Source organism: Mixophyes fleayi, chromosome 5 (genome assembly GCF_038048845.1).
Source record: "Mixophyes fleayi isolate aMixFle1 chromosome 5, aMixFle1.hap1, whole genome shotgun sequence".
In the NCBI taxonomy this organism is placed as follows: Eukaryota; Metazoa; Chordata; class Amphibia; order Anura; family Limnodynastidae; genus Mixophyes; species Mixophyes fleayi.
In genome coordinates this window covers 19,262,126-19,275,962 of record NC_134406.1, presented here as the reverse complement: position 1 = coordinate 19,275,962, position 13,837 = coordinate 19,262,126, and positions in this window count along the sequence as shown.

Here is a 13,837-nt window from a genome sequence, read left to right as displayed (position 1 = left end):
TGAGCTAACGCTCACACTCTTAGATTCTTCTCCACATAGTGGACTGCAGAGCTGACGCTCACTCTCCAGAACTTTCATCTGTCACATAGTGACCTACAGAGCTGACGCTCATCCTTCTGAACTGTACGCCACATAGTGGTCTGCAGAGCTAACGCTCACCCTCCTGTATCCAATTCATCTGCCACATAGTGGCCGGCAGAGGTACGCCGATCTTTAACATCTTCCTTATCAACACTTCTAGCATTGTCAGCGTTTCCTACAATACTATTGCCTGTAGTCTTCTCAGGGACTTCCGTACAGTGCTCTAGTAGGGACCGCGACCTGCGAGGTAGACGCAGCTAAGCCCATACCGCTTTGCGGCGGTTCATGGTGAACACCGTCTCCTCGTTAAACTCCGCGCCCTGTTGGAGTAGTGCCAAACTGTTCGAATCTCTTGGTTTCGCTACATCTAGCTAGTCTCCTCGTAAAAACCGTGACAGTAGCCAGACCCTAGTCAAATGCACCTTAAATTATACTGTACATTTTAGGCTTTCCTATAGTAAATTAGTGGATTGTTTTCCTCAGAATAGTTCATATAATAACAGAAGGTTATAAAGCATCTGCTTCAGAATTGATCTGCCCCTTATGCAAACTGGAGGAAGCTATTTTGTAGATTAAACCAACATTCTTGAGAGAACATTCCTATCAATTTACTAGGAATAATTAATATCACTGAAGCACAAAAATTTCATAATAATACAGCCTAGTAAATGATTGGACACTAATGCCATTACTGAGGTATGAAGCTCACAAGAAGGCAGCCAATCAGTTCACTTGGAAACAGTGACATCACTCAAGCCAAAAAATGGCTCCTGCACTGTGTGCAGGTGATGGATGCACTTCCTATATCTTCATTTGCTGGAGAGAGTTTTAGGTCAGACAAAGGATTGCCAGAGGTATTCAATAGCCCCATTGTGCAAATTTTCCATTGAAGTGCGTTATGTGTAGAAAAAAAAGAGCATTGGTTTTGAATAATATCTTGGATAACCTACTTAGCAGAACATTTTGATAATAAGAGACCTTATAACCTCTTTCCAAAGTTCCATGTTTACTGTGGCCGACTGAATTGTAGGCCAAAGAAAAAGAGAGAAAGGGTCAATTTTCTTTTGCAATGAGTAAATGGCAGTGGGATGCCCCTCTTTTAAATGTAATACACGCCTAATATGAAAGGAAAATAATTATTCCAATTAATCATATTGTTTCGTTTTCAAAAGAGAAAATTATACCACCTCCTTTTTTTAAAATTACAGTTATTGTTGTGTAAAATTCATCATTTATCACTTATCATCATCCTTATTGGAATACAAAAGAACACAGCAGGCAAAATAATTGCACTTAATTATAAATAGCCGTTACATAAATCTAGGACAGTGGGACAGTAGAACAGCATTGACTTTTTTTTAAAGAACTCTTTATGGAGACGCTGTACGTGACCACAAACAAATACTTATGTGAAAGGTAATTCAAACAAGTCTTACTTCACCCAAGGTAAAAAAAAGATTTAATGATATGCTTTATCTTTTAAATATAATTTATAACTAAATAATATTTTTTGCATGTGCAATTTTAATTTATATAGTAGTGATTTGCTTTTGTTTGTTTGCGTGTCTGTATGTACACCAATCAGCCACAACATTAAAACCACTTGCCTAATGTTAGTCGGTCCCTCTTCTGCCACCAAAACAGCTCTGACTCATCGAGACATGGACTACACAAGACCTCAGAAGGTGTCCTGTGGTATCTGGCACCAAGACGTTAGCAGCAGATCCTTTATGTCCTGTAAGTTGTGAGGTGGGGCCTCCATGGCTCAGACTTGTTTTTCCAGCACATCCCACAGATTCTGGATCGGATTGAGACCTGGGGAATATGGAAGACAAGTCAACACCTTGAACTCTTTGTCATGTTCCTCGAACCACTCCTGAACAATTTTTGCAGTGTGGCGGGGTGTATTATCCTGCTGAAAGAGACCACTGCAGTCAGGGAATACCATTACCATGAAAGCATAGGCAAACCAGGGGAGGAGGGGGGGGGGGTTCCTGGTGCCTGAAACCCCCCCTCCAAGCCTGGGTCACTGTATAATTGAGGTGGCTGGACCATGCCCCCAACTTCACACCGCTCTGCTTGAAAAGGGAGAGCTGCATGCACCTAACAGTAGTACATGCAGCGTTGCCCATGTATATTATAGAGATATTAAGAGTTGGAGAGCAGCCAAGCACTGTCTAATATTATAGCCACACCCCCATGCATGCTGGTCACGCCCACTAGTGGCGTGGTGTGGAAACCCCCTCTACACATCCTGCGTTTTCCCCTGGAAAGGGTGTACTTGGTCTGCAACAATGTTTAGGTAGTTGGTACCTGTCAAAGTAACACAGTATCACACCTGTACTAGTGGCGCTGTGTTTGAAAGCACAACACAAAAAAAATTAAACATTTTCTTTAACAATGGTATTCATTTAAACGATATCGTGGAGCTGTGTCTGATTTGCAAGGTTCCTCCTTTGCCTATCTCATCGGGCATTCATGTAGTGTGGTGGCAGCTATAAGTAGCTCCGACTTCAAGTAGCTTTACTCTAGTTATCAAACATGGATCAGTCCGTAGATCAGGAGTCTCCCAGTTACTAAACTGGCAGTAGGGGGTAAATGTATCAAGCTTAGAGGTTTGAAAAGCGAAGATGTTGCCTATAGCAACCAATCATATTCTAGCAATCATTTTGTAGAATGTACTAAAGAAATGATAGCTAGAATCTGATTGGTTTTGCAAACACGCCGGAAAACTCTCAGCTTGATACATTTACCCCATGAAGTACTTTTTCAGCCTCTCTGAGTAAAAAAGGTCACTTGGGAAGAAAGTGCAACAAAGGGCAATTCAAATGTTTGACAATTTCAAAGAAAACATCAGCTCTTGATGTAAATATTAAGGTAAAAGTTACTAGTGAATGTGATGATTGTCTAAAAAAAAAAATAATGACAATAGCTAATATTACATACACCACCTGTAGTAGCAAGAAAAGGACATAAGTATATTCACAGAGTAAATTCATATTCTTACAGAAAGACAGCGTCAAAGCCACCAGGGAGATAATAGGATGTAAATAGAATAACAAACGTAGACCCTACGCGTTTCACTCATTCATGAGCTTCCTCAGGTATGTGTCCCTGAGGAAGCTTTGATGCTTTGACGCTGTCTCTCTGGCTTCCATCCGGAGACAGCGAATGCGCGGATCGCATAACAGGAAGCTCAAGCCCGCCGGCCGTAGTCTGCTTCCCCGCACCGCTAACATCGAGAGCCTGTTCCTCTTATGGAAGGTAGGAGATACCAGGCTATTATTGATACTAATCACCCGGGAAAAGACTGATATCTGGAGATAGCTCTACTAAGTGAGTGACTGACTATATATTTATGTCGCTATTTTTTTAAATTTTTTAAATTTTTAAATTTTTTCATTCTATAAGGAAACAATCTCTCTGATACTAGTTTGGACATCAAATGTGTCTGAGAGCAATATTTACCCTTCTCCTAGATATGGGAGGTTAGGAGGTTATCTGGATTTTTTCGTGCATATACCACCCTCTGTTTTTTGTATTCTACATGTTGTTTGGACTATAACAGTTTTTGTTTTTCTTGGCCTGTTGTTCTGGTCCGGACCACTCAATATGTATTAATTTGTGTTAAATCTCTGTTTTTACTGTATTGTATTTGAATCCTTTGCGCCAGGCAATACCGCACCTTGTTGTACTTTATTGACTTATTTAGGGGAAGGGACACCCCCCTTTTTACAAGGTATTGCCGTAAGGCAGCATTCTCACATAGTATATAAATTTCAGGAAGCGCGGTGCATCCCCTGCTACTCTGTTTACTGTTACACATTTGATGTATTTTGGGGCTCATGCAGAATTAGAAATATGTATATATATTTTTTTTAAATATATTTTATTCAGATTTTTGCCAAAAATAAATGGTACAGCATATGTTATGATCATACAACTCATAACAGTATTAACAACGAGAGTTTATAATACAGGTGAGATAAGGAACTCAGAACCACCACAGACGGAGTGGTCCTCGAGATTAGTAACAAACGGGTAACACGAGAATCAAAAGAATTTTGGTTACGAGATATCTGGAGTACCATGAAGGGAAAATGGAGAGGGGGAGAGGAAGAGGAAATAAGAGAAGTGGAAAACAGAGAGGAGGCAGATTGTAGGGGGGGGGGGGAAGAAGGGAGTGTTAGTAGGGGGAAGAACAAAGAAGAAGGAAGAGGAAACAGAGCCTAGCGAGAGTCAGCTCAAACAATTACTAAAGTTTCGTTATTTTCATTTTTCAAGAAGAGGAATGTGTAGCAGAGAAGTAATTTTGCCACCTATGCCATGTGGAGAGAAATTTGTAAGGGCGATCATTAACTACACTAGTCATGGGCTCTCGGTTATGTATATGCCAAACTATCAGACTATCACTATCAGTCGGCACTTACACCTGCCCAGTAGTTGGAGCAAGTGATACGGCTAAAATCATGTACCTATGAGGTGCCCAGAACTTGGATCAGATGAATGTGCGTGCGCTCGACCTCAGCACGACCTTGCTGTATGTTACCTATGATAGCCCTCCCATTCCAGCCCTTGTCCTGCCTTTTAAATTATAGGTAGGTCTGGAGTTCAATTTATGTGCAAACTTGAATTGCATTTAATTTTATTCACTGGCATAACTCTTTTTCTGTAGCAGCGCAGAGCGATTTTATGCAAAATAGGGCACAGAAATGGACCTACGTTCTTAGATGATTCGGGCTTGGCTTCATAGGAAATCAGGGGGCTTAGGTAGAAGCTTGTTTTGTCCCTCAATCCAACCATTAGTGGGAAGTCTAATGGCAGCTCCACCATCCTTGTGGATGCTCATTTTGATCCTTTATTAATAAAGGCCCCAGTCTGCAATGTAGCCTTGGATGCACTAAAGTAATTGATCCAAGGGTCAATACAAAAAACAAAATAGTATTTGACCATCTATAAAATGTAGTTATATTCCAACAGTGCAATGAATATGGCTGCATCCGAAAACGTTAAAATATACAATGAGGAATCAATTTTATACCCACCTACGGTAAAACTGTTCCTCCACTGGCCAATGTGACTGCTAGGTCTAACCAGCCAGCATTCGGATCTCTGTTTGACAATACACTTACATACATACTCCATAAGATCTGCTCTAACAATGGACAAACTTGGGGAATTTTTTTGTGACTTGTCACTGTGTCCAGCCCTGTATCTATATTGTAAAATCATTGTTGCCTGGTCCTGGTCCTGTTCTTGGTCCTTATCTCGGCTCTATTCCTGGTCGGTTTGTTACTGTCTGTGTCTTGTTTACCATTGCTCCCTGATTCTGTGTTGGCCTTACTCTGTTGTTACCTACTTTGTTTCCTGCTCTGGTCTTATCTACTTCTGTTTGCCCTGCTGGAGTTACAGCCTTCCTCATGCAATCCCACGTCCTGGGGGCACCAATGTATCTGAAGGCAGACCCAGGGAGAAGAGCATGCTGTGGCCATGAAACTGGTTCTCCCGTCTTGGTTTGGGTAACAGGACCTTTCCCTTCCTCGTCTCTTTCCCGTCACTGTCTTGTCTGCTATCCTATTTTATGTCTGTATTTTTTAACTTCAATGGAATTTTATTAGATTTTCAAGGATTATGGGGTACAGAAAATAAAAAGAGGGAAAGAGTAGGGGAAGGACAAAAAAAAAAAAAGGGAAGGTATGGGGGTACATAGTGGGGAGGAACACATATAACAATACAGTATCTATAATACACTCAGACTTGAAGAAGGGAGGCAAAGTTGGCTCCCTCACTCTTTGCGGGAATTATCCTGTTCAAATGGCCATGAGGAAGCTTCTAATGAGACCATTGGGGAGATTCGTTAAGTGAGAGTGGTTTGAGAGGCTGGTTAGAGTCTACTAGGGCTGGGGATGCTCCTCACTCTCCGTAACGTACACGTGCCATCTGAACCATTTCATTATCGGGGATGAAGGGGCAGTAGAGTAAGGCATCCCCACTGTCTCCATTTCAAAGCTATATTGCACCTTGGTCACTACTTAGTGTATCAAAGGTGGCTGTTGAGACTTCCAGCATAGGGATATGGAGGCACTTGCGGCAATCAAAATATGACCAAAAACATATTTAGCATGTAGTGGAAACTGTGGTGGATAGTGATGTAGTAACGCAACCTCGGGGGTAGGAGTGAGACTCTAGGCAGTAACCTTATTGGCTAATTTGAAGACGTGTGCCCAGAACGACTGTATGAGGGGACAATTCCAAAATACATGTATCAAGTCTCCCGGTATAGTACATTGCCGCCAACAAAGTTTTGACTGGACGGGCGCCATTTTGTGGAGTCTAGATGGAGTGAGATACAATCTGTTGATTGATATTATCTTCACTTCTGTATAGTTTATACATTTAGACATTCAATATGAATTAATGAAAATGGTTTCTCATTGTTCACTATCTAACTCAAAATTAAGGTCAATTTCCCACTGCAATTGTATTTTAGTCTTAATTTCTGATGTGGAGGGCAGGGAATAGCAATACCAGAAGGTAATGCTGGCATTATTGTCTCCTTTTGTTAACTTTGTGTACAGCAAAAGTGGTGGAGATGTAATGGCTAGGCCCAGTCTAGGGAGGGAGTTAAACCAGTGTCTTAGCTGCAGGTATTTATAAAAGGTGGAATCTTTCCCTAATTTGCGTGAAAGTGAGTAAGCTCTGAACCCTCAAGTAAATCAATAAATGAGGTTATACCATTCGATATCCATAAAGTAAGGTTTAAGTCTGGGACTAACCTAGTTAAAGCATCTAAGGAGATATTCTTAGTTGGAACCATAGTTACAGGGTTGGCCTCCAGAACTTTGTCCCACACCACCAGGAGTCTCTAGTTGTCCTTGGTAACTGTCTATTCACAAGTCGCCAAGCTTTGGGGACCCAGATCAAGTCTACTAATGAGAAATGCGGATTGAGGGCCTTCTCCAGATCAACCCATGGTTTTGGATACATAGGTAGGGACCAGTTTCAAAATTGGAAAAGTAAACAAGCATCATGATATCTATACAGGTCTGTTAAGGCCAGACCTCCCTGTTGTTTGGGTAAACTCATCCGAAACTAACTATTCGGGGAGGTTTGTTTTTCCAAACATATGAGGTCACTGAATGTAGTTTATTCAACAAAGGTTTAAGGAGGCTAACAGGTATAGTGCAAAATAAGTATATCATTTTTGGAAGCAGCATCATCTTGAAGGCCGCAAGCCTTCCCAACCATGAGACCTCGCAGCAGACCCAGAATTTACTTAGGGTTGAGAGTTGAAGAATTAAAGTTCAAAAGTTTAGGTTAATCGTATCTTCCAATGATGGGGTGATTTGGACACCTAAATACGACAATGCAGTTGTCTTCCAGGAAAAGTGGAAAATTGTTTTGAGATGTTTCACCTTCATAGGGATGATATTTATCAGTAGTAGGGGCTGGGGAAAGGAACCAGCGAAATAAGTAACTAGGGGCGGGTTGAGCCACTAGTGGCTCCCTTCATCCACGTCAGCCCATTAAATTTTTTGCAAATTGGAATGAAACATTTTCAAAAAACTCAACCATAGTGTATACATATAAATTCTAAATATCATAACACATCATAACAAGAAAACTTTGGCACATTATGTATATAGTACCTTAATCATCAAACATAACCTGTAAGTAATAGTCTCTCTTGCATCCAGAGATGACGCACAATGTCTTCCAGTGCTCTTCAACACCTAAAGTAAATAAAAGAACCAGGGAAAAGACACTCCGATATAACATAACTTAGCGTAAACAATAGGAAAGCTTTGTCTCCAGGTGTTTAGTAAACCAGAGGTAACACCTGGTGGGTTCACCATTTAAAGCTTGCTTGGATATCTGCATAGTTAATGTCTCAAAGGCCATAGCACTGTGCATGCATTCAGAATAGTTAATGATGTCAAGAGGATCCAGACTATTTAATCCCTCTCAGAGACTTATTTCGACCAATCTTGACTCAGGGGTGGCCTGGTGGCGGTGGTAGGCTCCTGGAGAGGGACAGCCCAAGGTTTCAATAGTGTTACTCCGTTCTCAACCAAAGAGATAATATGAGTGGAGTTATTTCTCCGAATGATTAGCTTAACAGGAAACCCCCATCTGTATATGATGTCTTGGTCTCTCAATGCTTTAGTTATTGCCTGAAAAGATCTACGTTTAGTTATTGTAGCTGAGGAGAAATCTTGAAATATCTGAAGGTTCTGAAGTAGTTCAGCATAACTCTGTAATCTAGCCACTCTCATTGGCTTGGAAGAAATTAATTTTCATAAGTGTATCTTTAGATAGGTTTCAGACGCGGATCTTCGTCTAGGAAGGATGTGATCTATCATCAAATCTTGTTCAGTCGCTCCAGACAATAGCTTGTGGAATAGGTCCTTAGCGTAAGGGATTAGTTCAACAGAGGTGACTGAATCAGGAATACCCTGAATCTTGATGTTATTCCACCTAGACCTATCTTCCATGTCTGTGATTTTGTATTGAAGTGTGTGGACTTCTACTTTCAAGTTTTCATGTTCCATTATCAGGTGGTTGTACGAGGCCATCAGCTCTTCCATTTTATCTTCAATATGGCTGGTTCCACCACCCAGTTCTGTGACTTCTCGCTGTATCTCCTTAATCGACTATCTCGTTTCTGACAGTATTTCAGATTTAAGAAGGGATAACATGTTCTGCATTATTTCTGTATTTTTGCCTCCTGGTTGTCTGGATTCCCAATATAAAAACCACTGAGAGAATGCAAGTGATTTTTATTTAACATGGGTTAAACAGGTAAGGGATGCAATAAATGGTAAGGCATGAAAGTCAGCAGAGTATGCTGACTTTCAAGGAGTACTTTGGACTCTGGAAGCACGAGGCACCGGATGATCAGCAAGTCGAGAAAATGTAGTGGTCTGCCAAAATAGGGTAGGTGACATACAGGGTGTAATAGTCTGCGGACCGATACATAGATACTGAAGACAGGATGCCATGGTCTGTGAGGCGTTACCACTGGACAGTGGAGATGACACACAGGATGCAATAGTCTGCGGACCGATAGACAGGATATACTGGAGACAGGATTGCAGTAGTCTGTGGTCTGATACACAGGAGATACTGGAGACAGGATGCAATGATCTGCGAAGCGTTACCACTAGACAGTGGAGATGACACACAGGATGAAATAGTCTGCAGACCGATACACAGGAGATACTAGAGACAGGATGTAGGTGCTGTATTGCTAATGGTGCAATGGAATTCAAACACCATAAAGCAGGAGGGTGAAACAAGCTAGGGATCAAAGCCAGATGGTCCGCCACGATACCAGTGAGAAGCAGGTGTGGAGTCACAACAAAGCCGAGTCAGGGGTCACAGGATGAGATGCTAAAACATAGAGGAACAAATAGAGGTCAAAACCAGGAAGTCAAACAAGGATAACTCACAGGAGAACCAGCAGACGTAAAGGCAACAGATGAACTGGACAAGGCTGCTGAGTCAGGCAGGCTTTAATAGGCCAGGGACAGGTGCTAAGCATCCTGGAGTAATGAGCTTAGCTCTGTCAGGTAGGAGAGCAGTTCAAGTACCACAGTGACCCCATTGGTGGAACAGTGGTACTGCAAGCTGGATACATAACAAGGCAAAAATCCAACACAGCTCTTGGCAGACAGGAGCTGCAGGAGGCAGATTGTGACAATGGCATTGACTCCAGCCTGCCTGACAACCCGTTTAATTCTACCCTCAGTAATATATCTGCCCTTGCACTTAGGCGCTTGACCCTGGATTGTTTGTCTACTCTCTGATTTACTCCTTTAGTTTTTCAGCAATATTACAGTGGCTCTTCGTAATAAGGCTTCCCTTAATACCCTCCAAACCTACCCATCATGTCCATTCACACTGATTCCTGCTGAGGGATTCTGAACCCTTTCTGTTGTTGATCAGAAATTCTCTGCTTACCATTATACTCCGTAAAAGGCTAACAACATAAAACATGTCAGCTATTATAGGAATCAGCAGGAACAAGGAATTCCTTTTTCGATAAAAGATAAAATGTAAACACCCGGCCCCAGTTAAACCACCAGTTTCCTCTTTTGTCCAATATCAGATCTCATTTAGCCAGTATCTTAGATCTACAGAACACTTTAGCTTTTCTTGCTCTTGATAGAAATATATAAAAACTTTTTAACAGAGCTGCAGTGGAAATCAGAGCAAGTGTGAATAAAACATTTTACCTGCATGTTTCATATATGTATGTTTTGTTTTTAATTTAACTGACTTTTACTCAATGGATGGATTTACAGAAATATGCAAATATTCAAATCATTTCTTTTAAGGCCCAGAATGGACTGTAGGTAGTTTGGCTTGTTATAGGACCTATGAGTGTAGGTAACTAAGATCACAGGGCTAAGTTTCAGATAGGTAGCAAGTAGTATGCTAATATATAATAGTATTATGCTAATTACATATCAAATGTGAAAAAGGGGAAAATGAGAGATGTTAAAGGATTTAGTAATTATTTATTAACAGTTATTTAAATAAAATCCAAACATTCGACTCTTGAATCACTTCTGGCTTTACTCATAGCCCCCAACCGTGGAGGGTTGGGGATCGGGACAGAGGGCGTGGTCAACGGTGGCTTAGTGGTTTAGCACTACTGCCTCACAGCACTGGGGTCATGAGTTCAATTCCCGACCGTGGCCTTATCTGTGTGGAGTTTGTATGTTCTCCCTGTGTTTGCGTGGGGTTTCCTCCGGGTGCTCCGGTTTTCTCCCACACTCCAAAAACATACTAGTAGGTTAATTGTCTGCTATCAAATTGACCCTAGTGTGTGTCTGTGTGTGTGTGTGTGTGTGTGTGTGTGTTAGGGGATTTAGATTATAAGTTCCAATGGGGCAGAGACTGATGTGAATGAGTTCTTTGTACAACGCTGCGGAATCAGTGGCACTATATAAATAGATGATGATGATGATGATGATAGAGGCATGATAATGTCTCGTTGTGGCTTGGCTACATCCCCTGGGCACTCTTAGCACTTTTGAAGTGGTATGTTGTGCCTTACACCCCCTCCTCTCCTAGCATCCATTCATTGCTGTGCACGCTCCAGAGACAGGTGCATGCGGCTCCCGTTCACTGCTGTCCTGCGGAGAAACAATATAATCTGCAGGACAAAGTTTTTTCTAAGTCATTTGTTCTGCAATTTTGTTAAAGAGTCTTAAAATAGATACAACCCCTTATTTTATTTTTTAGAACAATGTACTGTATCTAATGACAAATTATTTCTTATCTTCGTCTTTATCTATTAAATTAAAAGAAATAATTTGATGCATAGTTCTTGTGTCATTTCTTTTGTCCGGTTTTTCAAGGGCTCACTATATAATTATCCAATTGTACCGAACGCAGAACATCTGCATAAATATCTCCCTAAAAATAATGGACAATCGCAGAAAGCAGTAATAAGTGTATTTTTTCAGGTCACCCAATACGGAGGTTCATTAGTTTTGAACCTGACCTGTTATTTCCAGCTCCCGGTATTGTTACAGAAGTGTCTCAGGACAATTTGAAAATTGCACTTAGTAATTACGTTTTGCATAATATATAGAACAGGGCGAGAAGTGCGTTACGGTGGCGAATGTTTAACCTGTAATCATTGTAATTTGCCTTATTCACTCAAGCTCTTTCATGACTTCATTCATTTTTTTTCTTCTAATTGCTTCAAAGAAAACATTAACGCTTAGTTATAATAAACTGATAATGTAGTAAAAGCCCAAAAGTCCAAAAATAGGTAATAAGAACAGTGACAAATGGAGATGAACAAAATGTTTTGTCAAATTTTGAGTTGCCAGTGAATGCTGGTGTTTCATGACAAGCAAAACAGTTTACAAAGATCATGCTGATAAAAGACAATGAATTGACAGTAGAAGTTTGCAGACATTGGGCCCCAAAAAGTGTAGATAACACTCAAAAATTTAGATGTAAAAATAGTGTATTTACGCCAATAGACTGAAGCGCGAATCTTAAGACCCGTGAAGGTCGGCACCTTTAGCGCATATGCCGGTCTACAGGCTCGGACTGGCCTGCAGGGCAGCAGGACTATCCACCGGTAGGCCCCCCCACATTATAGCCACGCCCCCTCTGCTGTTAGGGAGGAGCTAGGAAAACAGCTGACTCCCAACTTGCATACAATTCATCTTTTGGACATACGTGAGAACAGGAAGGGACAGATGCGTTCCACAGTGGAACGCAGGCACCTTCCTCTCCAACAGTAACAAGCACGGACCACGAGAAACATCCTCTGATTTCAGCACACTGGGTACCCGGCCACCATCTCTATATACATCGAAACTGCGAGTAAACAAAGTTAAATTTGAAAGCATCGCAGCAATAACCATGTGATATATGTGGACAGTGATCTGAACATTTATATTGCACTAGCAGAGACTTAAAGAAATACCAATTCCCATCTACTGGACTTGTATGCTATGAACATTATTTTATTGAGAGGGACTGTGTTATATCTGGATCAATGCAGCATTTATACCCACTGCCATTTGCCTCCCAGTAGCTAGACTAGTCCAGGTCTATATACCTAGGTTTGTCTGATTTTTTTATGTATGTTCAATTGATGCCATACCATATGTATGTATATAGAAATCAATGCCTCATAATATAGATACTGTGGTTTAATTGGAGTATTTTATTTGTCTATATTAATGTATTTTTATGTATTTTAACCAGATTTAATAAATTGTGATAAAACTAACATTAAATGTTATCCCACTAATTGAACTGAGCCTCTTGCTCACAGCCTAATACAAGATATAGAAAAATACGAATTGTATTCAAGATAAAAGAATACAAATTTTATTATTAGCATTGCACTTGGGATAATACATAAGTCAATGAGCGCTTAACTTTCAGTATATTATTAGTTCGTAGAGAGGGATAACCTGTGTTAATGCTGCTCTTGCAACAGTAGGGGTAGAGCGCAACTCCCCCCCCCCCTCCCCGTTTTTGCCAAACACTCCCGTTAAACACACTACCACACAGGTGCAGAGAGTCGCGTCTGGGCTCTCTGAACCTGCGCGGTAGTGTGTTTTTCACTTTGAGCAGGGCAGATGAGAGTAGGAGTTCCGGATATCCAACCGCCCAGAGGAGCATGAGCAGGTTAGTAACTAAGTGCGCAGTCAGCCTGTCATTTTAAAAGAAAAGGATGAGCACACTACATTCTTTATATACTACACTATGGTGCTAGCTGTCCTTCGTGGGCTGACCACTCTCCCTTTAGTGTCTGGTCTTGCCTCTATGATGGCTGGCCACACCCCCTCTGGTGGGCCCCTAGCGTTGCAGTCCCCCGGTGGGCCCTTCATGCCCCAGTCCGACACTGCCGGTCTACACCAGGCATGCGTCACAGAAGCTTATGTCTTATTTGCGCTCATTTGCGCCCATTTCCGCTTCATCTGTTTTATGTGCAACAGACGCATTCACATTTAGGCATCAATAAAAATTTAAAAACTTCTATAATGGGTATACAGGGGGTGTGGTCATAGCAAATGGGGGTGGTGTTGCACATTGACTGGGGTGTGACTTTGGCTGTAAAAGCGCTATGCTGCCCATTGCCCCAATATTTCCACTTGCGGGAAAAAACATGTCCTCAAATGGGACATTGGCACAGAGACCAAAAATCTGGGACTGTCCCAATAAAATCAGAACAGTTGGCAGGTATGTTAAGCATGCACACACAAACATGTCC